This window comes from Diabrotica virgifera, chromosome 1 (genome assembly GCF_917563875.1).
Source record: "Diabrotica virgifera virgifera chromosome 1, PGI_DIABVI_V3a".
NCBI classification, from domain to species: domain Eukaryota; kingdom Metazoa; phylum Arthropoda; class Insecta; order Coleoptera; family Chrysomelidae; genus Diabrotica; species Diabrotica virgifera.
The window spans coordinates 198705635-198730524 of record NC_065443.1 but is presented as its reverse complement, the minus strand read 5'-3'; positions in this window follow the sequence as shown (position 1 = coordinate 198730524).

Genomic DNA, 24890 nt, shown 5'->3' with positions numbered 1-24890 from the left:
ATTCAGTAGTATAAACATAAGCATTAACATAATTAGTTATACAGGGCATTGAAAAAAAAATTAATTAAAGTAATTGACACAAAAAATAGAATGTAGATTATTGCAGATATGTATCTATTGTATGTAATTCAAAATACATATTATTGTTTATTTATTATGGTGTAATAAACATTTTATAAAAAATGTTTATTAATTTGATATTTAAACATTGCTTCTCACTTAAAATTAAATGTTCAAACTCCAAGAGGCAGGTGTGTGGCAGCTTGAACATTCAGTTTGCGAAATGCAATGTTTATTGGTCAAATAAGCAATTTTTATGTTTTTTTCTTCGGTATTAAAATGTATTTTGAATCAAATAAATTATATACCTACATTATTCTTTTTGTGTCAATTATTTTAATTAAATAAAATATTTTTGGACACTCTGTATAAATAATGTTATTAACGTTTATATTATTGTATAGAGAATTGAATAACCTTTCAAATGAACTAGAACATGACACCTATTCTCATTACTAAAAAAACAGTGATTACATCATCACTCCCAGATGGTTGACGACACTAATATGATATGTTTATATGCCAGAAAATCACAATTTAAAAATAAAATGGACCTGTTTTGGGATCTTTTAAAGTCGCTGGTTTATGAAATAACGAATTGATTATTTTCCTTTGCACCATACTGTAAATTTTGTAACTGCTACATGCAAGGGGAAGCTGGAAATACTCCTGATAGAAATAATATTCAAAATAAGTTTTATAAACTTTAATATAATTAAAAAACAGGTACACAGAGTCACATACAAATATTCAATAGAAAAAACAAATGACTACTTAATATCTACATAAGAGCATCGGCCCAAAATGTTCAATGCGTTTTAAATGTATTAATTTTTTAATAATACTGAGAAAACTAATAAACATTTTTTAAAAATTTAAACTCAGAATGAAAGATTGCATTATTACTGAGGGCCAAAAGTCCCTGAAATTTTCTAAAATGTGTATTTTAATTGAAAATATTTAATAAAAAAAATTTTGATTTATTCTAAGAGACTTTCGGCCCTCAGTAATTCCGTAATCTTTCATTCTGCGTTTAAATTTTTCAAAAATACTTATTAGTTTTCTCAGGATTCGAAAAAAATGAATACATTTAAAACACATTGAAAATTTTGTTTTATTTGTTGAATTAGCATTTCAAAAAATTTACAGACAACACGAAATTAATCAATACAAGAAAATATGTAGAATTCAATTAGAAAATACTTACTTTCTGAAATGTCTCCATGGGTAATCTTTTCAAGCAAAGCCTTATTTGTCTTATCCTTAATATGACTTTCACACTCAGAGACAATTCTTTCGAAATATTTATTCCATCCTTCGATAAGTCCATTACTGTTTCCGAATGCCACTCCAAAGTCCATATCAATCTGCAAAGGTAGAAATATAAATACATTTATTTAAAAGGGAAAGTAAATATTTCTCACCAATCGATATCCAGAAGGTTGGGAATAAAAATTCCATGTTTTAAGGATTTCAGTAGAATTTTGAGCCAATTTAATGTCATTTAGACGATATTGTGTGCAAGCTTTCCAGTAGTTATCGAATTGTTCCGAAGTTATAGGTTGTCAAATTTCATAGCTGTTAAACATCTTTTAGCATCTGTTTCGAGATCTAAAAAAAGTTTTGCTTTTTTAAGTTTTTACTGTCCCCTGTATGTACTGTCTCTTCAGTAAATTTCAAGAAACTCTAACTTTAGTAGGCATAAACTAAGGCTCGGTTTCATAATCCGTGGACTTTAAATTTTAAGTTGGTACCTTTATCAATGCAATTCATATGGGTAAATCTCAACTTTAAAGTGAACTTTAGTTAATGTTCACTTTAAATTGATTATGAAACCGGGCGTAATAATTAATCATTTTCACTGTATTCCTATCGAAAAATTTGTATTTCAGGAAATACAATTCGAAAAATAACGGTGGATAAATATTTCAGATTATTAAGCTCCGATTATTGTATTGATTAATATTATTTAAAACCTGAAGGGTTTAAATATTAAATCACAAACGGCTAATGGTAGGGGAGCAAAGTATGCTAAATGTGCAGTCACTCGAGCGCTTTGGAGACCTATTGGTTTATGAAGAGTAGGTCCTAAAACCAAAAAAAGTTAAGTAACGTTTTCCATTTTAGTGGGAGCTTGCCATTTTTTAATTTAATTTCCCATTTCCAACAATCGTTTTTTCCGATTATAACGCCATCTGTGCATATTTCGAAAAAATGTTTCGAATAAAACTTACTTATTTTTTCGTAAGAAATCCAAATGTGCATTAAAAAATGGGGCTCCTATTTCAGATTTTAAAGTAACCCCCTACCCCACCTCCGTGGGGGTCATGGTTAGTGCCATTCGATAGATTTTTCAAAAATATTAAATAAGTGTATTTTACACTTTTTCGATCTGATGTTCATTTCGCGAAATATCACAAATAAAATATTAAATTTACCCCCCACCCCTCTCCGTGGGAAGTCGTATTTGGTATCATTCGATAGATTTTTTAAAAATATTGAGAATATATTTTTTAGTTTTTCGATCTGTCATTCATTTCGCGAAATATTCGCTTTTTTCTTGTGAAATTTTGGGACTCACCCATTTCCTTACGCCCGGCTCAAATCGTCACATTTTTTAAATATATACTCTTTTGCATGTATTTAACTTACCTTATCTTAATCTGACAATTTCGAGATTTTCTAAGGTTAGATTTTTTTTTCGGACCCCCCTTAACGAACTCCCCTGTATTAAGAGCCAATATATGGTAGAGGTGCATCTGCAGGGTACCAGGTTTCTCCCCATATGATAATCTGACGCGCTCGAGTAACTGCAAAAATCCCCGCTTGGGCTCCCCTACCATAATAAACTGTCAAATTTATTGAATACAGAAATATTTTGTTTTAGGTATGATTTGGAGAAACATCTAAAAATTTTTAGGACCGGCTTAATCAACAACTTTTCTGTAATATCTATTATTTCAAAAACATCGTTTCTTGAAAAGTTATTTTTATTATGTAGGGAAAGAACAAATTTTGCTACAGAATTAACTATTAACTATAACAGGAAGCTTGATTACACTCAGATTCACAACATATGTCAACAGAATTTGTCCTTAAATCATGTTTATGTTAAAATGTTTAATCAATAATGTTAGATGGGTAAAATAATGACGACAAATGAAACAGATCATTACTTTGATATAAGTATAAAACTAAATAAGTAATCCTCAACTTATTTCGCGATTATAGAATGAATAGATAAACGAATAGGAAAATTAATGGTAAAATGGGAAAATTGGAGTCTAAAAAAATAAAAACAACAAACTAATTTACAAGTAGTTAAAAATATAAGTAAACGTACATAACTTAGAACACTCAACCAAATCACAAAACTTTTCTTCTCTGTTACTGTTGGCACAGACGTCGAAACAAGTAAACAGCCAAATTACTAATGCGAAACACCGGTGTGAGAAGGAAGTCTACAGGAATAGTTCACTGTTGTCACATGACTTTTTTCACCAATATAGACACTTATAACATTTTAATAAATGTACAGGTTAATGTACAATATCATGCCTACAATGTATGGGTCACTGAGTAATGTATATTACGTTAAAACAATGATTGCTTTACATCAAAATAATGTTAAAAGTTATTAAACAAAGTCGAAAACATTAATACAATGTTACCGTTCATTATTCTTAAATATGGCCCTAACAATGATCTAATTATTGTCTATCGCAGTATCAGCCTTATCACTGATGTGCCCGGCGTGCCCAAACAAAAATTCCATTTAAAAATATTAAGAACAGACTTCTTTTGTTCAAGCTGATTTTCGTTGTATTATATTTGCCGTTAGTTGTGTGTGATAACACTTTAAAAAGCAAAATTGCAATTTTTATAATCGCTTCCACTATGTGTATTATTTGAAACAGTAATTGATTTACTGTTTGGTTTCGGACATTTTCTTGTAATCTATTCTTTACCTATAAATTATATTTTATAGGTGAGAGAAATTATTTAAGCCCCACAATTCAATTTGAGATTATTAGTTAACTTGGAATACTGCAGTTAGCGAAACAATTCTCCGAAATTATAAAAGCTCCATTTATGGCGATAAATATACAGGGTGTCCCGAAAAGATTGGTCATAGATTATACTACAAATTCTGGGGTCAAAAATAGGTTGATTTAACTTCACTTACCTTTATACAATAGTGCATACAAAAAAAGTTACAGCACTTTGAAGTTACAACATGAAAATCGATTTTTTTACTTGAACTTAACTCTTGAGATTTTTTATTGAAAATGGACATGTGGCATTCTTATGGTCGGAACAAGGAACATCTTAAAAAAAACAACAGTGAAATTTGTACGCCCCACAAAAATGTTATAAAAATGTTAATGTTAAAAACGGGCTTTTCGAGAAAGTACTAAGAGACAAAAAAGTTTTAAAAACATTGTATTTAACTAAGGTAGCACAATAATAATTTAATTGGAACGTAAACAAAAGTTTGGGGGAATATAGGGGAACAAAACCCCCATAAAATTTTTATGGAGTGCACAAATTTCACTATAATTTTTTTAGATGCTCCTGCCATAAGAATGCTACGTGTCCATTTTCAATAAAAAAAATCTCTAATAGTTTTAGATATATTGAAGAAAATTGATTTTCATTTTATAACTTCAAAGGGCTGTAACTTTTTTTATGTGCACATTTTTACTAAGGTAAGTTAGGTTCAATCAACCTATTTTTGACCCTAGAATCTGTGGTATAATTTATGACCAATCTCTTTGGGACACTCTGTATAATACAACTTAAGTCTTGTCAAAACTGACCAATTTTCTGTAGTTTTTGATATGTGTCAATAGTAGAAAATAATGAGTGTGTACCGAAAGAAATCAAAATTTGCGAGTTTTTTTTTTTGAGTTAATATCAGTAACTGATTTTAGTGCACAAGAGCTTAAAACTTAAAACTCTTATTTTAAATACTCTGACAGAATATGGAATTGATTTATCTAAAAGAGGGCAGGATTATGATGAAGCACACGATAGGCCTCTGTAGGACTAACTATATCACTGTTAAAATGATGTACTTTATCATTTAAGGGACTTTCGGCCCTCTGTAATAATGCAATCTTTCATTGTGCGTTTAAATTTTTCAAAAATACTTATTAGTTTTCTCAGGATTAAAAAAAACTGAATGTATTTAAAACACATTGGAGCGACATTTTTCGCCTATGCCCTCATCTCAAAAAGTGTGTTTCTTAATTCAATAAACAAGGTGTTAATTTCAAGAACACTGTCCATTAGTGCAACATTTTATATTCATTAATTTAAACATATAATCCTAACGTAAAGTTTCATATTTACAATGAACAACTTATTAGTATGACGAAAAAAATCGTTGGATCAATAAAACAGTTCATTGAATTAAACATTATATTCATTATTTTTTAATGAATAGCATTACATTGTAATAATGAACGTGATCATTACTCAATAACGTATGTTTATTGTATTAACGTACGCGTTTATTTTATTAACGAAATTTTCATTGAATCAATGTAAAAAAAGTCAATGATTGGCGTTCATTGGTACTACGTACAATATTTTTTTCAGTGTATATGGGATTAGCCACAGATGGTTACACTGTTACCCAATGGGGAACTTACATAAAATTTTAAATTCGAAAAAAATGCTATAAATCATAACAGAACATAATTTCAGATATCTATATAAAAGAAAAAAGGTGTTTTTGTCTTTCATTTAGACTTTTATGATTAAAATCGAGAGAAAATTTAAATTATAACAGCCTGCCCAAAACGACCCCTGGTTGGTTGTGACGTCATATCATAATTTTTGAGGTCCGCGCTATTAATTCGTTACCTTTGATATTCGTTTACTTGTTTTAATCATTTTATGGTGTACTTATATCAGTTTTATACATCTTTAGATGTATAAAAGTTGCTGTGAACTATATACCTGTTTCATAATATTTGAGTGTTTTTCAATCAATATGTATTGTGTCTTTGGAAATAAATAAAGCTTTTAAGAGGTTTTTTCTTTTCCTAAATTTTATTAAGACGACGTAACAGAAAGTTATATACGTTGGTGTTCATTTTATAAAACGCCCGATCATCATTATCTTTGCCTTTATCTATCTGGTTTATCAGCTTTCCAAATTACATTTCTCCATAAGTTTCAATCTCGGTCGATATCTATATCAATACCGACGTGACGTACCTAATAATCTCCCCAAGTGTTCTTTTATATTCTTCTAATGTTAAAAAATTCCGGGGCAACAATTTTGATTTGATGATAGCGTCTCGACGTTGAACATGCCGAACCATCTTAATCTATGTTTTCACATATTGTAAGCATAAGACAAATTTCTATTACATCACTCTTTCTCATTTCTTAGTCTATTCCTCCAGCTTACTCCAAACATTGATTTCTTCACTTGACGTTTGGTCTTTCTTAAATTTTTCGCTGATGTTTTTATAAGAATTAAGATCTCTGTTCCTTATGCATGTCACAATACAAAGATATTACAATACAAAGGTTGAAAGGATGTTACAATACAAAGATGTTACAATACAAAGGTTGAAAGCTTTCTATTTAACTGGTTTGGGGCGTTTGCTTTAAACGCGTCTCTTCCAAATGCAGCCCAGCTTAAGTTTACTCCTCCTAGTAGCTCACATATCTGGTTATCCAATGTTAATCTTATTTCGTGGCCAAAATACACATATCTTTGTACAATTTCCATGGGCGATTTCTATTAGCTCATTGGGGACCAGATTTTGGGGATCATTTCTGTTTCCCCATAACTTATCCTCAAACTCTCTGGATTACTTGTTGCTATATCGTTACTCTGGCTTCCCCTAAGGTATCTTTTATTAAAACAATATCATTGGTATGTCGGAGATTATTTACTTTAGTCTCTGTTTGAGTCTGCTCTTATCATTTAAATACGTAATCCATTACTATTACAAAAAATAGTTCTTGTGACAAAGTATCTCCTTGCCGTCTCCCCTACCTCCTCTGACAATGTTTATCTTCTCAGTCATGCATGAAGGTTTACAGGTATTGTCGGTTTTTCGGAAGAAGAGGGCTAGGTCGAAAAAGAACGTCATGGCTTAGAAACCTAAGAGAATGGTTTGAGAGATCCTCTGCATTCCTTTTCCGAGGTGCCATCAACAAAATTACTATAGCCAATTTGATATCCAACGGCAAATGAAGAAGAAGTTGGATTTTCGCATATCTATGATCTATTCTGCTTTCTGATAGCACTTTTAACATAACGACTGTTTCTAATGTGTCAAATATTTTAAGGAAGCCAGTAGAAATAAGAACCAGGGGCTTAGTATATTCGGTAGACTTTTTGTCTAGTTGTAAAGCACTGCACATTGTCATGTAGATCAGGGCATAATAACATCATACATGAAATTGGGGACATCGCATGAATGACGACTTGTAATCATGTGGTACCCACACATAGGCTTAAAGTACCTTTTCAAGTGGATATTCAGTAGTGGCAAAAATTGTTGTTTATAAACAACAACACTTTTGTTTATTTTAGTAATATTTTGTATTTTAACAACGGGACCCGATTTGGGCGTCGAAACGTTAATAAAATTATTTTTTTCATTTTGATTGTGGCTTATTTCCCATATAAACCGGGAGATATTAACAGGAGTTCAACCACGATTTTCTAAGTCCTGCCCTTTGCAATACTGGAAGGTTAGAGAAGGTACTTACAATTTGTTGAAAAATCCACGGGTTTCCTGTGACATTTTCCTGTGAAAATTAGATTTTCCATGAAAAAAATAATTGGGAGTTGCGATGAATTTTTAAGTCCTGCCATATCCATAGAATAAGAGGATACTATCTATTTTATGAAGAAAATTTTTTGGGCAGGACGGTTGCAAAAGGACTAAGGGAGTATACAGATATACAAACATGTAATGAAAATGATGGAATTTTCATAATTTTTTAAGTCCTGCCAACTTAATAAATTAATCATATTTATTTCAAAATGACCAAAAAAAATGTTGGCATGACGTCACCAAATGTTTAACTGCACTTGTTTCTTGGAAAATTCTGTATAAAATTTTCACTCTGGTTCCGTGATTTTCTATGTCATAAAATAAATTTTGTTATAAAATAAATAATTTCAGTAGACATTATTCAAAATGGCAGGATGTTTAGTTACACCTTTTTTACTATATATAGTTAAAAAATTTGTAAGAAAATTCGTGGAAAATTACACGATTTTCTAAGTCATGCAATTTCGCACATATCTCAAGAAGGTTAATATAAATCTATTTTCAAAGAGGCAGGATGGTTGTATAGTTATTTCGTATAAAAAAATTAAATTGTGTGAACAGGGGCAGTTTTCATTGTGGAACAGGTTAAAAATATGGAACGGTCAGACCACGAAAACGGCAGATTAATTTTGTCCGACAGAACAGATTAAACTCTCCGAACGGAGGTTAAACTCTAATGCAAAAATCAGACTGCTATTTATCACCTGCCATAATTCCTGTCATTTGACATATTCTACATGATCCACTCATTAAAACGCCCATTTGGTGATAAATAGCCGTCTGATTTTTGCATGAGAGTTTAATCTTTGTTCGGAGAGTTTAAGTCTGTTCTGTCGGACAAAATAAATGTGCCGTTTTCGTGGTCTGACCGTTCCAGATTTTTAACCTGTTCCACAATTAAAACTGCCTCTGTTCCAGTGTTCCCATATATCAAAGTTTGTCCGACTAGACATCCTTAAGCTATTAACAAATGTTCAGCTTGCTATGAATCAACTTTTTTTTCATACGCGGGATCCAGACCTATACCCATTATATTATACAGGGTGTCCAGAAGCTCTCATAACAAACGAAAACCGGAGATTCCTCAGATAAGTTTAAGAAAATTTAACTCAATTCACCTAGTTCAAAAATGCTTCCGTGGAAAGCTAGAGCTCTTTAAAGATGGCGTCTTATAATTCATCATCGTCATAATTCAACCCGGATCTATCCAATGCTGGATATAGGTCTCCTTCAGTCTTCTCCATGCATTTCTGTCCTGTGCTGTCTGCATCAAGTTTCTGTCGATCCATTTGATGTCATCAGACCATCTGGTTGGCGGACGACCTCTACTTCGATATGCTTGTAATTTGTTTCTTTAAAATAGATGCAGAATGCTTTTATTTGGAAAAACGAAAACTGGTACACTTATTTATCTTCCAGAGGTCAATTGTCAAATGTCAATTATCAATTGTCAATTTTTAGTACCGGTCATAGGGGTCCGTTTTGGGTACGGAAACGGATATTTTATCGAATAACTTTTCTGTCTAACTTTTAAGCATTTCTGACACTGGATTATTAAATTCTGGGATAGTTTTGTACTAAAAGGTACTTTTGCCTTAACTCAGAAGAATACGCAGTGTTCTAGAAAAATCGATTTGAAAAATTTTTCGTTTTGTGAGTTTAAAAGAATTTAGAAAAATTCTATTTAGGAAAACGAAAACTGCTACGTTTATTTCTCTTCCAGAGATGAATTGATTTTATCAATTGTGAATTTCTAGTACTGGTCATAGGCATCCGTCTTGGGTAGATCAACGGATATTCTATCTCATAACTTATTAGTCTTTAAATTTTTAGACATTTTTGAGAGTAGAGTATTAAATTATGAGGTATTCTAGTACTAAAAGTTACTCTTGCCTTAAGTCAGCAAGTACACCGTTTGTTTTTTAATTTTTTTAAATTTTTTTTCAAATTCAACAAACGAAAAATTTTAAAATGGATTTTTCCAGATAACCGTGCATTCTACTGACTTTAAGCAGGAGTACCTTTTAGTACTAGAATACCTCACAATTTAATAATCTAGTGTCAAAAATACCTAAAAGGGAAAGACAAAAAGATTTCTATGACCGGTACTAGAGATTCGCAATTGATGGAATCGATTTATCTCTGGAAGAAAAAAAGGCGGACCAGTTTTTGTCTTTCGAATTGGAAGCGTTCTGGAGATATAAAAAACTAATTACAACGCGCCATCTGTAAAGAGCTTTAGCTCCCTTAGGCAGGCCGCACATCAAAGAAACATGAAACGTAAATCACGTTTCATGGAAATAAAGCACTGCTAAACAAATAGACGTCGGGCCATTTATGCGACTCTCCGAAAATAAAAATGTTTTATGAGCATGAATCACACTCGTTTCATTGGTAGGCGGTTTTTAAGATTTGTTTAGCCGTGTTTTATTTTCATGAAACGTGTTTTACGTTTCATGTTTAATGTTTTACGTTTCATGTTCTTGGTGTGCCTTAGAGAAGATATCTGTTCTAATGTGACATTCTTGTTCAGAAACCCCAAAAACCACCTGAGTAATCTGTCTGTATCAATTTACGGCCGAAATTAATAAATAAATATGGTATAGAAAATGCTTAACAAATAAAAAGGTACCATAAAATATCATTTTATTATAATACTAAAATACAGGGTGTCCCATTTAAGAAAACTCAGAAAATACTCATTCCGAGTTTCAACCAACCCCGTATACTAAAATTAAACATTTTGGTATACTATTAATAACTGACAATAGTAGACTATATTAAAAATCGTTTAAACATAAATTAATAGCAGTTTGGATATCAAATCACTAACAATATGTATAGGGTGTGAATGTTCCTACAAAATTAACAAAAAAACGTAATTTTTTTTAAACTACCTCGTATAATATTTTAAAACACTATATTTTATTAAAGAGAACATCGAGTAGAATCCAAAAATGTAAAAATATACAGGGTATTCCATTTAAAAAAACATAAATTTGTGTCACCCTGTGAAAACTGGTAGCCCTGTATATTAGAAAATACTGTTAAATCATAGTCCTATCTGTGGCCCAAGTTTTACCTAAATAACTTTTTTCGTATATCTTACGACAAACGAGTAATTGGACTTTGTCACACTAATGTCCCACCCTGTATACAAAATAACCATAAAACCATCCTGCCTCTTTGTAAATAGACTTATATTAAGATTCTTGAAACATGTGCAAAATGGCATGACTCAGAAAATCGTTGACTTTTTCACGAATTTTCTTACAAATCTACGACTCCTGCCGTCTTACAAAAACCGTTTAACCTTCCTGCCGAATACCGAAAAGGTATTGATTGTATTTGAGTATTATAACTTTTTAAAGGCAGGACTAAGAAAATCACGGAATCAGGGTGAAAATTTTCCGCAGAATTTTCCAAGGGACAAGTATACTTAAACATTAGGAGACGTCATGCCAATATTTTTTTTGATAATTTTGAAATAAATATGTTTAGTTTATTTAGTTGGCAGGACATAGAAAATCATGAAAATTTCATTATTTTCCTTACATGTTTGTATACATATATAATCCGTTACCCCGTTTGCAACCCTCCTGCCCAAAAAATTTTCTTCATAAAATCGATAGTATCTTGTCTATCTACGGATATGGCAGGACTTAGAAATTCATCGCAAAACCCTATTTTTATTTTTTGGGAAAATCTAATTTTTACAGGAGAATGTCACAGGAAATTTGTGGATGTTTCCACAGATTGTAAGTACATCGTCTACCCTTCCAGTATTGCAAAAGGCAGGACTTAGAAAATCGTGGCTGAACTTCTGTATAATATCTCCTGGTCTAATATAAATAATTAATCAAGTCAGGAAATAAAATTCGAAATTATTTATCCTTTGAGCTTTTTAAGTTAGAAAAATAAAGCATAAGAGAGTGGCGAAATACTCGACAAGAGAAATCTAAAATTGGATTTCACGTCCTGTCATCCACCGTGATAATAATTTTAGCGAATTATTTCCACAAAAGCCAATAAAGTATAAACTAAAACAAAAAGAAAAGATGGTTTAGATTTGATTACAGTACAGAGCTTCTACTATATGCTTATACGTATTTCGCAATAACCGTTTCCTCATCGGAGCACCTAGGTAGAGGCACTGAACTGCAATCAAATCCTTTCATCCTTTCAGGGTAATTATCAAAATAATTACCAAAAATGCTACTAGTACCATCTATGAATCGAAAGTCAAATAATAGTAGGGTATAGTTAGATTCAAACCCAGACATCCAAAGTGAAAGTTATCCTCCAACACCAAATTGTTCTATATGGTCCACATAATGTTCAGAAAAAAGTCACACCATTTTGAGCGTCGGGTTTGGGGGGAGAGGGGGGAGAGGGGGGAGAGGGGGGAGAAATCTGCAAATTCGTAGTTTTTTAGGTTTTTCGTCAATATTTCTAAAACTAAGCGGTTTAGCATGAACAACCTTCAACACAAAATTGTTCTACATTAAATTTGAAATAAAAAAGCCCGATGCATAACCCTTCTAAAATGAACGGTTCCAAAGTTACAGAGGTAGTATAGTATAATTGGTCCAAAAAAAGGCCTAACCAAGAAATCCAAAGTAAAAGTTTTCCTTCAACACCAAATTGTTCTATATGGTCCAAATATTGTTCAGTAAAAGGTTCCACCATTTTGAGCGTCCGGTTTGAGGGGGAGGTGGGGGAGAAGTCGGTAAATTAGTAGTTTTTTTACGTTTTTCGTCAATATTTCTAAAGCTATGCTTTAGCGTAAGGAATGTTCTATAGAATAATGTTCTATGTGTGTGTGTGTGTGTGTTTGAAGAGTTGGCTTGGAAGCTAGTCCTTTAGCCACAGAATGGTAGTAAAGGTTATTGGTTTTTAAATAATATATCCAACTTTAAAAAGAAAGTTACATATTAGCTCAAATATTTCTCTACTGTCTAAAGAAAGTAAATGGGTGATGTTTATGGGAGTCTGAATTTTAAGATCTGTTAATTTTAAATAGAGCTGATCTGTTTCAGACTTATGTTTACCGCACTTGAAAAGAATATGGTTGATGTCACATTGTGATATATTATCACATAAGCATAACCCAGAAGGGATAATATTTAACTTAGCTAAGTGAGCTGGGAATGCGCCGTGATTGGTTTTCAGACGAGTTATTGTCGCTGTAGTCTTCTTCGACATTGCGTATTTAAAAATATAGGAAATATCTTGTGGTAAGGTAGGGTGGATAGTATAGTACTGATTATTTGAGTTCGCTGCTATTTTTTTCCATTTTTCTTTCCATTTTATTAAAGTTGTGTTATTATAATGTAGCTGTAAGTCATCCAGTGTGAATATAGGTAAATATAATCCAGCATGGGTAGCATCCTTAGCAAGCTGGTCAACCATTACATTTCCCTTGATGCCGGTATGACTTTTTACCCAAATAACTGTAATATCTTTATTATATATTTTATTTTTGATGGCACACAGAATACTGTTTCTTTTATGTTGTGTCATATTTGAGTTTAATTCTTTAATGACCGATAATGAATCTGATAATATAACTGCTTTATTTAATTTGTGTGAATTTAACCAATCTAACGCTTTTTCTATTGCTACCGCTTCAGCGGTATATATTGAACAATGTGATGGAAGTTTAATTTTCAAGGATTCGCTTTTATGTGGAATGTAAACTGCACAGCCTGTGGCACCATCCTCTTTTTTGGAAATAATGTTCTACATAAAATTTAAAATAAAAAAGGTTGTATACATAATTGTTATAAAATCAACGGTTCCAGAGTTACGGAGGGTGAAAAGTGGAGGTTTTCGATACTTTTTATATTTACCGATTTCTCCCCCCTCCCCCCCAAACCCGACGCTCAAAATGGTGTGACTTTTTTCTGAACATTATGTGGACCATATAGAACAATTTGGTGTTGGAGGATAACTTTCACTTTGGATGTCTGGGTTTTTGGTGTTGTTATACCATAAATATTGCCCAAAAAATATAAAAAGTATCGAAAACCTCGACTTTTCACGCTCCGTAACTCTGGAACCGTTGATTTTATAACAATTATGTATAGAACATTTTTTGTTTTAAATTTCATGTGGAACATTTTTGTATATAACATTGTTTATGATAAAGCATAGTTTTAGAAATATTGACTAAAAACTAAAAAAAAACTACTAATTTACCGGCTTCTCTCCCATCTCCCTCCCAAACCGGACGCTCAAAATGGTGTAACTTTTTACTGAACAATTTGTGGACCATATAGAACATTTTGGTGTTGGAGGAAAACTTTTAGTTTGGATGTTTGGGTTAGGCCTTTTTTTGGACCAGTTATACTATACTACCTTCGTAACTTTGGAACCATTCATTTTAGAAAGATTATGCATAGGGCCTTTCTTATTTCAAATTTATTGTAGAACAATTTTGTATAGAGGGTTGTTCATGCTGAACCGCACAGTTTTAGAAATATTGGCGAAAAACTTAAAAAACTACGATTTTACCGATTTCTCCCCCCTCTCCCCCCCAGACCCGACGCTCAAAATGGTGTGACTTTTTTCTGGACATTGTGTGGACCATATAGAAAAATTTGGTGTCGAAGGATAACTTTCACTTTGGATGTCTGGGTTATGCCATCTTTTGGATCAACTATACTATACTATAAGTCAGGAAATAAAATTCGAAATTATTTATCCTCTGAGCTTTTTATCCTTTAACTACCCGCGCATCAAGTTATAACATAACTACACGCGTGGCGTACTTTATACGCCACAAGAAAATACACTAAAAAACAGTGGGTTTGTTTATTTTTTTTAAATACACTTAGTTGTTTGTTATAAACCTTATTCGGCATCAGTGAATACTTGGAGTTCCTTCTCAGTAAGCCATTTAGGATTTATAACTGGAATCATGGAATAACTGGATTCCATGATAAATAAAATTACTAATAAAAAATTTTTTGAAATGTGACTTTTTACCGGAGAAAAAGTATTGTTTATAAAGAAAAATATATTTTGTGCCATAATGACTATAAAACAATTGAAATATGTACTTGTATTACTACTTATATTAATATAATCGTGGCGTACATAATGTCGTCCACCATCGGAAACAACAAATAATAAACTGTAAATTACGATCTTCCCAGAACGCCGATTATAAAGAAACTAAAACCAAATTGTAAAGCACATTCCAGTGATAGGTTAGAGAGATAAACAAGGTCAAAAATGAAATTTTTAAATATATTTGCAGAAGAATTCTTATATCTGGCGTACAAAATACGCCAGCGCGTGTAGTTAAAGGTTACGTTAGAAAAATAAAGCATAACAGAGTGGCGAAATACTTGACAAGAGAAATCTAAAATTGCATTTCAAGTTCTGTCATTCACCGTGATAATAACTTTAGCGAATTATTTCCTTTAATTTTTGTTTTAGTCATTTTTTTTTTAGGTTATACTTTATTCACTTTTGTGGATATTAAAATAAATAAATCGCTAAAATTATTATCACGGTGAATGACAGGACATGAAATGCAATTTTAGATTTCCCTTGTCGAGTATTTCGCCACTCTCTTATGCTTTACTTTTCTAACTTAAAAAGCTCAGAGGATAAATAATTTTGAATTTTTTTTCCTGACTTATTTGACTTTCGATTCATAGATGGTGCTGGTAGCATCTTTGGTAACTATTTTGATAATTACCCCGAAAGGACGAAAGGATTTGATTGCAGTTCAATGCCTCTACCCAGGTGCTCCGATGAGGAAACGGTTATTTCTAAATACGTATAAGCACATAGTTGAGGCTCTGTACTGTAATCAAATCTAAACCACCTTTTCTTTTTACTTTAGTTATATATTTTTATTCAAATAGGAGAATATACCTTGTTATTTCAGGCAGATATTTTTACAGTCTTGCAGTGTGCAAGAGAAATTAACATAAGGACTTTTGAACAGAAGTGGATCAACATTTTCATAGCCAACCAGTCGCGGGAGCTCTTATAAGCCCTACAGTGGACTCTGAGCTACCGTGGAAATACGGAGAGGAACTAGACAGACTAGCGGAATATAACAGTGTCAGTAACTGGTATGGGTTCCAGGTCACCGGGGAAAACAGAACAAGGAAGGACCTGACGTAATTTTCGAAAGAGTCAACTACAAAAGACTTCGATCCAAAGCTGACCGCAGGAGTACCAAAAAGTAACGTGATCGGAAAAAACCTGAACCGGAAGGCAATATAACCAGTCAAGCATATCTTGCATAACTTCGGGGCATTAAATCGCAGACGACAAACACTGTTTGGAGACTACTAAGTGACTCCAACACATAATATGGTAACCACCCCCAGGCCTCTAAAAGCTTATACAGAGTTCCAGAATACTGGAATGGGTATCATGAATGAATGGAAGATGTACACTAAGCCAACTGGCTGCAGTACGATCGGTTTACAACAGACGACTTTTATGTAAAAAATAATGTGTGTGTACTTTGTACGCACGTAAGAATTTATACTTCTATTATATGATTTCAACGAAATAAATATACTTTCAACAGTTTATTTGTATTTAAAGATTAAACTAATTTTTACTTACTACCTTCCATAAATGTTTATTAAAACGATACTAAAATAAAAAAAAGTTAGATAACACACGGATTTCAACTAGGGACTCTCGATCTTTGGTCGAACGCGCTACCACCGAGCTAAACTCCCTTTGCTTTGACAGCTTACAAGATTTCTCATACATACTGACAAATTTAATAGACCAAGTGAGGTATAAAAATACTTTAAAATATAAAGTAAATATACTTACTATTATTATAAAATATTTTATTCCCGTGGAAGTAAAATACAAAGACACAAAAATTATAATAAATAAGACATTTACTAAAAACACTAATATATTCTTTTAATGACTTATTTGCGCTGATACATACATAATTTGAAAGATTAGCAACGAACTACATACTGTCGGTCTGCGCATGCGCCATTCAAGTATAAAATTTCACCCTCGATCGTAAAGAAGTATAACTTCAAAAACAATGAAGTTTTAAACATTGCAATTTTAATTGAATTCTTAATAATAAATGAGTTACTCAGGAAATGATGAGTATTTTATATAGACTATGATATTTAGTTACGTAAGAGCTTAAAATTCTATATATTTTTTATATTATTTTTAAAAAGTTTAAAAAATAGTAATTAGGAATAACCAAAACCGTAAATTTTTCGTGGCCTATTATAAGACAAATATGAGAAACGATAATATGTATAACCGCACTACAACAACTCGTTTCATCAATAAATTACTTGGATAATTATTTAACAATATTCTCTAACATAAAAATGAATTGCAATTATTGAAACAATGCACCCATATCTGATGTATCAGCTGTTTACCCACTGGCATCGACGTCGGCTCCAGCGGTGAACAGCTGATAGTCTGTGATCGTGATCAGCCTACACCGGTTTCAAAAATCCTATCACCTGCTCACGAAATCTCAGCCCTCATAGACATGCACCTAACTGGTTTCGGTACTAATTTATGCTTTTGCATGGTTTAAATCTTTTGTATATTTTTCATCGCTTATTATAACGCAAAGATTCGGTTAAGCAAGAGATTAGAAACATGGGATGTTGATGTATTTCTATTTATTTAAACATGAAGCGTAGTTGTAGTAGTTAATGTATTCAAAATATCTACAAGAAAATAAAAATATGCTCAAAATGTGAAGACTATACAATGTGAAGAAAGGACCAAATTGTAACTGTTTAATATACAAAACACAAATTAATATTAAAAGATTATTTACTAATGGTGAGTTTAAAAGGGTCATTTTTTATTTCTAGAGTACAGGGTGTTAAATTTGTAAAATGTGCGCTACAGTAGTAGACCGGGAGATATTAAATAGATGTTCAGCCACAATTTTCTGTCAATAGTCCTGCCCTTTGCAATACTGGAAGGTTAGAGGAGGTACTTACAATATGTCGAAAAATCTACAGGCTTCATGTGATATTTTCCTGTGAAAATTAGATTTTCCATGAAAAAATGGGGGGTTGCAATGAATTTCTATGTCCTGCCATATCCATAGAATGATAGCGTCCTGTCGATTTTACGAAGAACATTTATTCTCAGGATTCAGAAAATCATGAAAATTTCATTATTTTCATTAGGTTTTTGCATAATATATAATATCTACTCCCTTAGCCCTTTTGCAACCCTACTGCCCAAAAAATTTTCTTCGTAAAATCTATAATATTACGTGGATATTTTATGGATATGACATGACTCAGAAATTCATTTGACCCCAATTTTTTTTTCATGAAAAATCTCATTTTAACCGGAAAATGTCATAGGAAACCCGTGGATTTTTCCACCAATTGTAAGTATTTCACTCTACTCTTCCAGTATTGCATAGTGTTGCATTCAGAAAATCGTGGCTAAACTTTTATCTAATATCTCCCGGTCTATATGCAGGTGATATTTATTAGGCGCTTCGTTACGACTGTAGCCCATGAGTTATAATTTAGTGCTTCTCCTTTTTTTAGTCAAATTTCAAAAAATTTATCTTTTACTTATATATTATACGTGTATAAAGAACAAGAATAAAAAACCGATAAACGCCATAAAAATGAGTGGCGCATACAATATTCCAGCTGCAAAAGATCTGATATGAAAATTACGTGGCGCGAAAATGTATTTTCATTTTGATGCCAAACAAAATTCTAGTGTTATTTTAAAAGATTTTTCCATAATATTTGCTAAATTTGAAGTAAACGCGCCACAAAAGTGTAAATTTGATACAGTTTGAATTTTGAAACTCTTTTGTGGCGCGTTTATTTCAAATTTAGCAAGTATCATGGAAAAATCTTTTAAAATAAAACTAGAATTTTGTTTTGCATCAAAATGAAAATACATTTTCGCGCCACGTAATTTTCATATCAGATCTATTGTAGCTGGAATATTGTACGCGCCACTCATTTTTACGGCGTTTAGCGGTTTTTTATTCTTGTATCAGGAGTTTTCCAAGGTATATACAAATTAAATGTATGAAGTTGAATGCAATTCTTCTCGATTACACGTTAAATTTTAGAAATGGTCACCTTTGTCGCATTATCTCCCAAATGATCTAGTGTCCATCGAATGTACACTAGATTTTTTTCTAGTCAAAATAGATTGAATAAAAATATTGGGATGGCCGGTAAATGAACTCGGATTGCCCGTTGCAGATCAAATTTAGCGTCGTAACCACTACAACGACATAAACCATTTCAGGAATAATCGTTAATTGGATTATAATTCTGTAGCTTAATAACTTCTAATACTATACTACTTATAATAAAAACAACGTTAGATTCGCCTAGAGTCCTTCTACAAACGCTCAGTTATTGGCGCAATTCGTAGGTTGAAATTTTGAATAATTGTCGAAAAACCAAAATTTTCAAACTTTATATATATTTTTAAAATACCACCTAACTGAAATACATATCTAACTAGGTGATCTAATTAACTATAATAGTGGTGCTGACTTTGGCTGTTTTTGCGTTTTGTGTACCACCTTAAAAAATAAAATTTACCACCAGTGGTACATGTACCACAGATTGAGAACCGCTGATCTAGTACTTATGACACCAGTGATAAGACAATCCGAGTTCATATCCCAGCCATCCTAATAATTATGTAATTATGACCGGCAAATGAACTCGGATTGCCCAATCAAACTTAGCATTGTAACCACTATAAGTACATAAACCATGATTGATTAATAACATTGATTTTTTCGATATAAACTAAGTTTCGATAACCAATAAATCGAAAACTATTAATTTTATCAAAAAAATATAATGCCCGGTTGCACCAACAGACTGTAAATCAACTGATTTGCTAACCGTCAATTCGACGATTTAAATCAATGATCAATGGTTATTTTTCAAACGGGTTGCACCATTCAAAAAAACTGTTGGTTTAGAAACCGACAATATATAAGTGGCAACATCGTACTTCATTTGATTATTTCGTTCGAATCAGAGTGTCGTCTGTCAAAAAAATGTGTCAAAGAAAGTTTTGTTTGTAGTTTGTAAGGTTATGTCAATTGAATTGAACTACATTGTTTTCTTTCAATTTTGTTTGTATTATACTTATCATACTTACGATGGAAAATAAAGGAAGCTACTTCTCTAGTTTAGAGAAAGATATAATTTAAATTTAGCAATTAAATATAAATTTATAATAGAAAATAAACAAACAGATGGTGTGACAAATAAACAAAAAGTCATTGCATGGGAAAATATTAGCTTGTTATATGGGAAAATATACCTTGTTTTAAATTCATCTTCATTATACTTATTATACTATACAATTCATTGCGATCTCTTACAGATCTTATATTTGGTAGCATATGCATTATATCTTCCAAATCCTCAGAATATGAACTTGATGATAAATCCATTTTTATAAATTATAATCTATGATGATACTATGATACTTTATTAGATAATAGAGAGATATCGAAACCCTATTAAACCATCGATCCTTTAATAAAAGTTCCTTCTTCTTCTTACTCTCTTTCTTGGCTTGCATAGTTGTGCATCTGTCAGTACATTTGATTATATTGCAGCTCGTCTTGCTCTAATCAATGCTGCAACACTGAAATGAAAACCTAAAAATGTTGCCTTGATTTACCATTTTGTTAATGTTTAAATGAATAATCACTGCCTCTAGTTGTGCATGGGTAAGATGTTGCAATATATTTTGAACATTGAAATTGTTTGGTACTCCTAATTTTGTAAGTTCGATTCTCAAATTAAACTGCTTGGATACTCTTATTGGACACTTTAGAAGAATATGATCCAGATACTCAATTTTTCCGCATTCACAGTAAGATGATTATACAAGTTCCTTTATTTTGACATAACGTGTCAAAAATGTGAAGAAAGCTCTAACTTCACTTCAACAGGTTAACAAAATAAAACAAAGGCCCAAGTATTTATATTTGAAAATTTAATCTTTTTATAGATTAGAATCTTTAAAGTTTTTAGTCAAAAGTATTAGGTAATACACTTTCATTTTCATGCCATCTTCTTTTGATTCCTATTTGTTTCGAATGTTGGAAATCATATTAGCAATCATAACCTTGCTAGCTGTGATTCGAAACAGTTCCATTGATCTTCTCCCTCTACTGGGTCTTCGTTTAGCTTTGACTGTACCTTGCAATATGTACTGCATCAGGGAGTAACGGTGTGGATTTCTCATATGTGTCCCAGATACTGCAGTTTTATGTGTTTAATGGTAAACACAATCTCCAATTCTTTTTTCATTCCTCCTAGAACATCCAATTCGTGATCCATTTCATGCCCTCAGTATTTTTTTATTTAAACACTGCCAAAAAAATTAATAAAAAACCACCATAAAGGTTAATTCTTCTATTATATTTTTGTCTATCGGGAAGTTTATCTGACAGATTAGATATTAGAGGTCTTTTCATTTCCAGATAACTAATTATTGGGAAGTTTATATAGCAGTATCCTTAGTATCTGTCTTTTCAGCTCCGGATAACTAGTTAACGGGAAGTTTTTCTCTGTCATATATCTGTTAGTATCTAATCTGTCAGATAAACTTCCTGATTACTAGTTATCCAGAGGTGAAAAGAGAGGGTCATAATGGATCGTAATGAACATATTTTAAACGATAAAAGATCAAACACCAATAGCATGTATAATATTTATAAATTTATTATTGAAAACCTGCTAATGAACATAAAGTACTTAAACTCAGTCACCAATATAATATTTATATTAATTTATTAACAAACTGCAGTCCAATAAAAATAAAATTAATTTAAGCTAGCTTTAAATGTCAAACAATATTTTTAAACAAACACACACACAATTTAGTTGCATTAGATTAGCTTCTGGTTGAAAATGTACTGCCACAGCTTCTAATATATTAATATCAACAGCACATTCATTTGCCACTATTTCAAAGTTTTCTCTATTATCTACTGCAATATTGTGTAAAACTGAACAAGCTGATATTATTCTTTGAAGAAAAGGTTACTTGCATCTTATTACATATGTTAAAATGGGAAATCTCTTCAAAATACCAAATGTTCTTTCAATAACAGTTCTTGAAGGGATTTGTGATTGATTGTAAAACAAAATTTCTGTCTGAATATTCTGCAATGGTGTCATGTGTCATTGGGTAGTGGTAGTTGAGGACTGGGATATCGACTATTCCCTAATAATATATTCTCCAGAAATTCCCCATTTTATATACCCATAATGCAAAAGTATTTAAAAACTAAAATAGTGTAGGATTACATTCGTTTAAGTTATTTTATTTTATCATAAACGCGAGCCGAAAGCCAGTTAAGTGGCATTTTCCTAATAATAAAAAAAACGCGATAGATCTATAGGTTCAACATATCATGGGCAAGTGACAGTAGTCAAAAAGTCAGAGAAAAGTCGAGTTGACATTAAGACGCTGATGATAGGGGGCATACGGCCTTTTTCATCAGAATAAAGACGAACGACGAAATAAGATAGCATATTTTTGATATAAAGCCGTTTTAGATGTTCAGTGTTAATTACCGTTCACATTAGTTGTTACATTATCCTTGTAATTTACGAGTAAAGTATTTGTTGTATCCTAAAATCGACCTGTGGCCAAATAATCAACCCTAGACACTAGACAAACAGAAGATAAAAGCCTACACTTTGGGGGCACGTCCGGGATAGCAGATAGAAGACAGATATAATAAGGATAATCAGAGATATGGATTGAACGTGAGATCGACTGACGCTAACGTTTAGCCGCATATTGCCGTGCCGATATTGTTTTGAATGCTGATATGTTTTGAATGAAAACACAATGACGAACTCAAGCCTATGAAATGGTAATAACGAGTTAAACTATTAGAGACGATTTGCAAGGTAAGAGTTTTTTTTTGCAACATTCTACCAAGAGACTAAGACGATAAGAAGATTGAACGTTATGTTTTCAATGACATTTCCCTTTTATTGATGTGCTGATGCAACAGAAAATTCAGATGAACTTTGAAAACACATTTTAAGAAAAAGTTTTTTATATGAATGAACGATTAATTGATCTTGATTTAATTTCGTGTCCATTATAAAAACATTCTCGTATATTTTTTGTTGACGATATATTTTCGTTTTAAGATTAGGAAAACGTTAATTTTTGTAGGTTTTATAGCACAAATATGCATTACTAAGGTTATTTCATTTTTTGAAAAGGTTTAATTTTTGCATGCTTTAGTTTTTTACGTAGTTATAAATATTTCTTTTGATATTGTTGAATATTTTTTTAAAAAATTTTATTATGGCAACTTTAGGTTCTATTCCTAATATTGACTATAATATTACTCACGCCAAGTTGAGAGTTGTTAAAATTTTGCATTACATTTGTTTTTCCACTGAAGGTGAACTTCGAAAAACTAGAAAAGCTTTGCGTGCTTTTCCTGGTTTTCGGCTCGACGACACTTCTGAACAATTTTTGAGTAAATGTAACGATGTAAGTGAAAAATTTGATCTTCCTGATTTAATTGCGATATGCCAAATTCTTGATTTAAATTATAAAAACGAGAAGCATGACGTGGTTGTTCGCATTTGTTACTTTTTGAATACCTTCATTAACGATGACGAAACTGAAGATGACGAAGAGGAGGATGACGTATCAGATATAGACGAAGACGACGAAAGACGAAAGGAAGAAAAAAGACAACTGGAAGACGAAAAAGACGAACTCAAGAAGAAAAACGACGATTGGAAGACGAAAGACGGGAAAATGATGAAAGACGAGAAAAAGAAAAACGACGATTGGAAGACGAAAGACATGAAAATGATGAAAGACGAGAAAAAGAGAAACGACGATTGGAAGAAGAAAGACGAAAAGACGATGAAAGACGCGCAAAAGACGATGAAAGACTTGAAGAAGAAGAAAGACGAAGACGTGAAAGAAGAAACGACGAGCTTAGACGAAGACGCGAAGGGCGAAATTATGACGAAGAACGACAAATATGTGATGAAAGACGTAGATATGAACGAAGTAATGACGAAGAAAGACGAAGATACGAAGACAGACGATATGACGAAGATATTCACGTACATGAAGAAATTGGAGAAAGAAGCTATAGCGCAAGCAATAACCCTGAAATTAGATTCGCGAATAATGGAGCGACTGGTACAAGACGACAGGAATCATTTGCATTAAGTTTTAGAGATGTGGAAGACAGCATAAGATCATTTAATGGAAAAGATGAATATCCTATTCGCACGTTGATTATCGAGTTTGAAGAAGTAGCTGAGATAACAGGATGGAACGACTTACAAAAATTAATCTACGCAAAAAAATGTTTAAATGGACTTGCCAAACTGTTTGTGCAGTCAGAAAAAGGCATCAGAAGTTGGCCTGATTTGAAGAGATGTTTAATCGAAGAATTCGGAGTACATGTAAATAGTGCACAGATACATAAGATGTTGATGACGAAACGAAAAAAATCTGATGAGACTATACAAGAATACATGATTAAAATGAGAGAAATAGCTAATAGAGCTTACTTAGAACAAGAAGTTGTTATAGAATACATAATTGATGGAATACAAGACGAATCATTTAATAAACTAGTGCTATATGGAGCAAAAGATTTTGCAGACTTAAGGAGAAAATTAGACTGTATGAGAGGATACACGGTAAGGAAACTACTGGACAAGCTCAAGGCTTTAGAGCAAATAAAGAAGGATCTAAGAAAAACGAGGACATCGTTAAAAATGAAAAAAGAGAGAAGAATGACAGGAAAAGAGAGAACAACATTACTTGATTTAATTGTGGAAATAGAGGTCACAGATCTAAGGACTGCCCAGATAAGTCTAAGGGAACGAAGTGTTTTAGCTGCAACAAATATGGCCACGTTTCAAGTAAATGTCCCAATAAAAAATCGACGAAGGCTACTACAGAAAACACAGCTTTGAATGTAATTGAGGTTCAGCCAAAAAC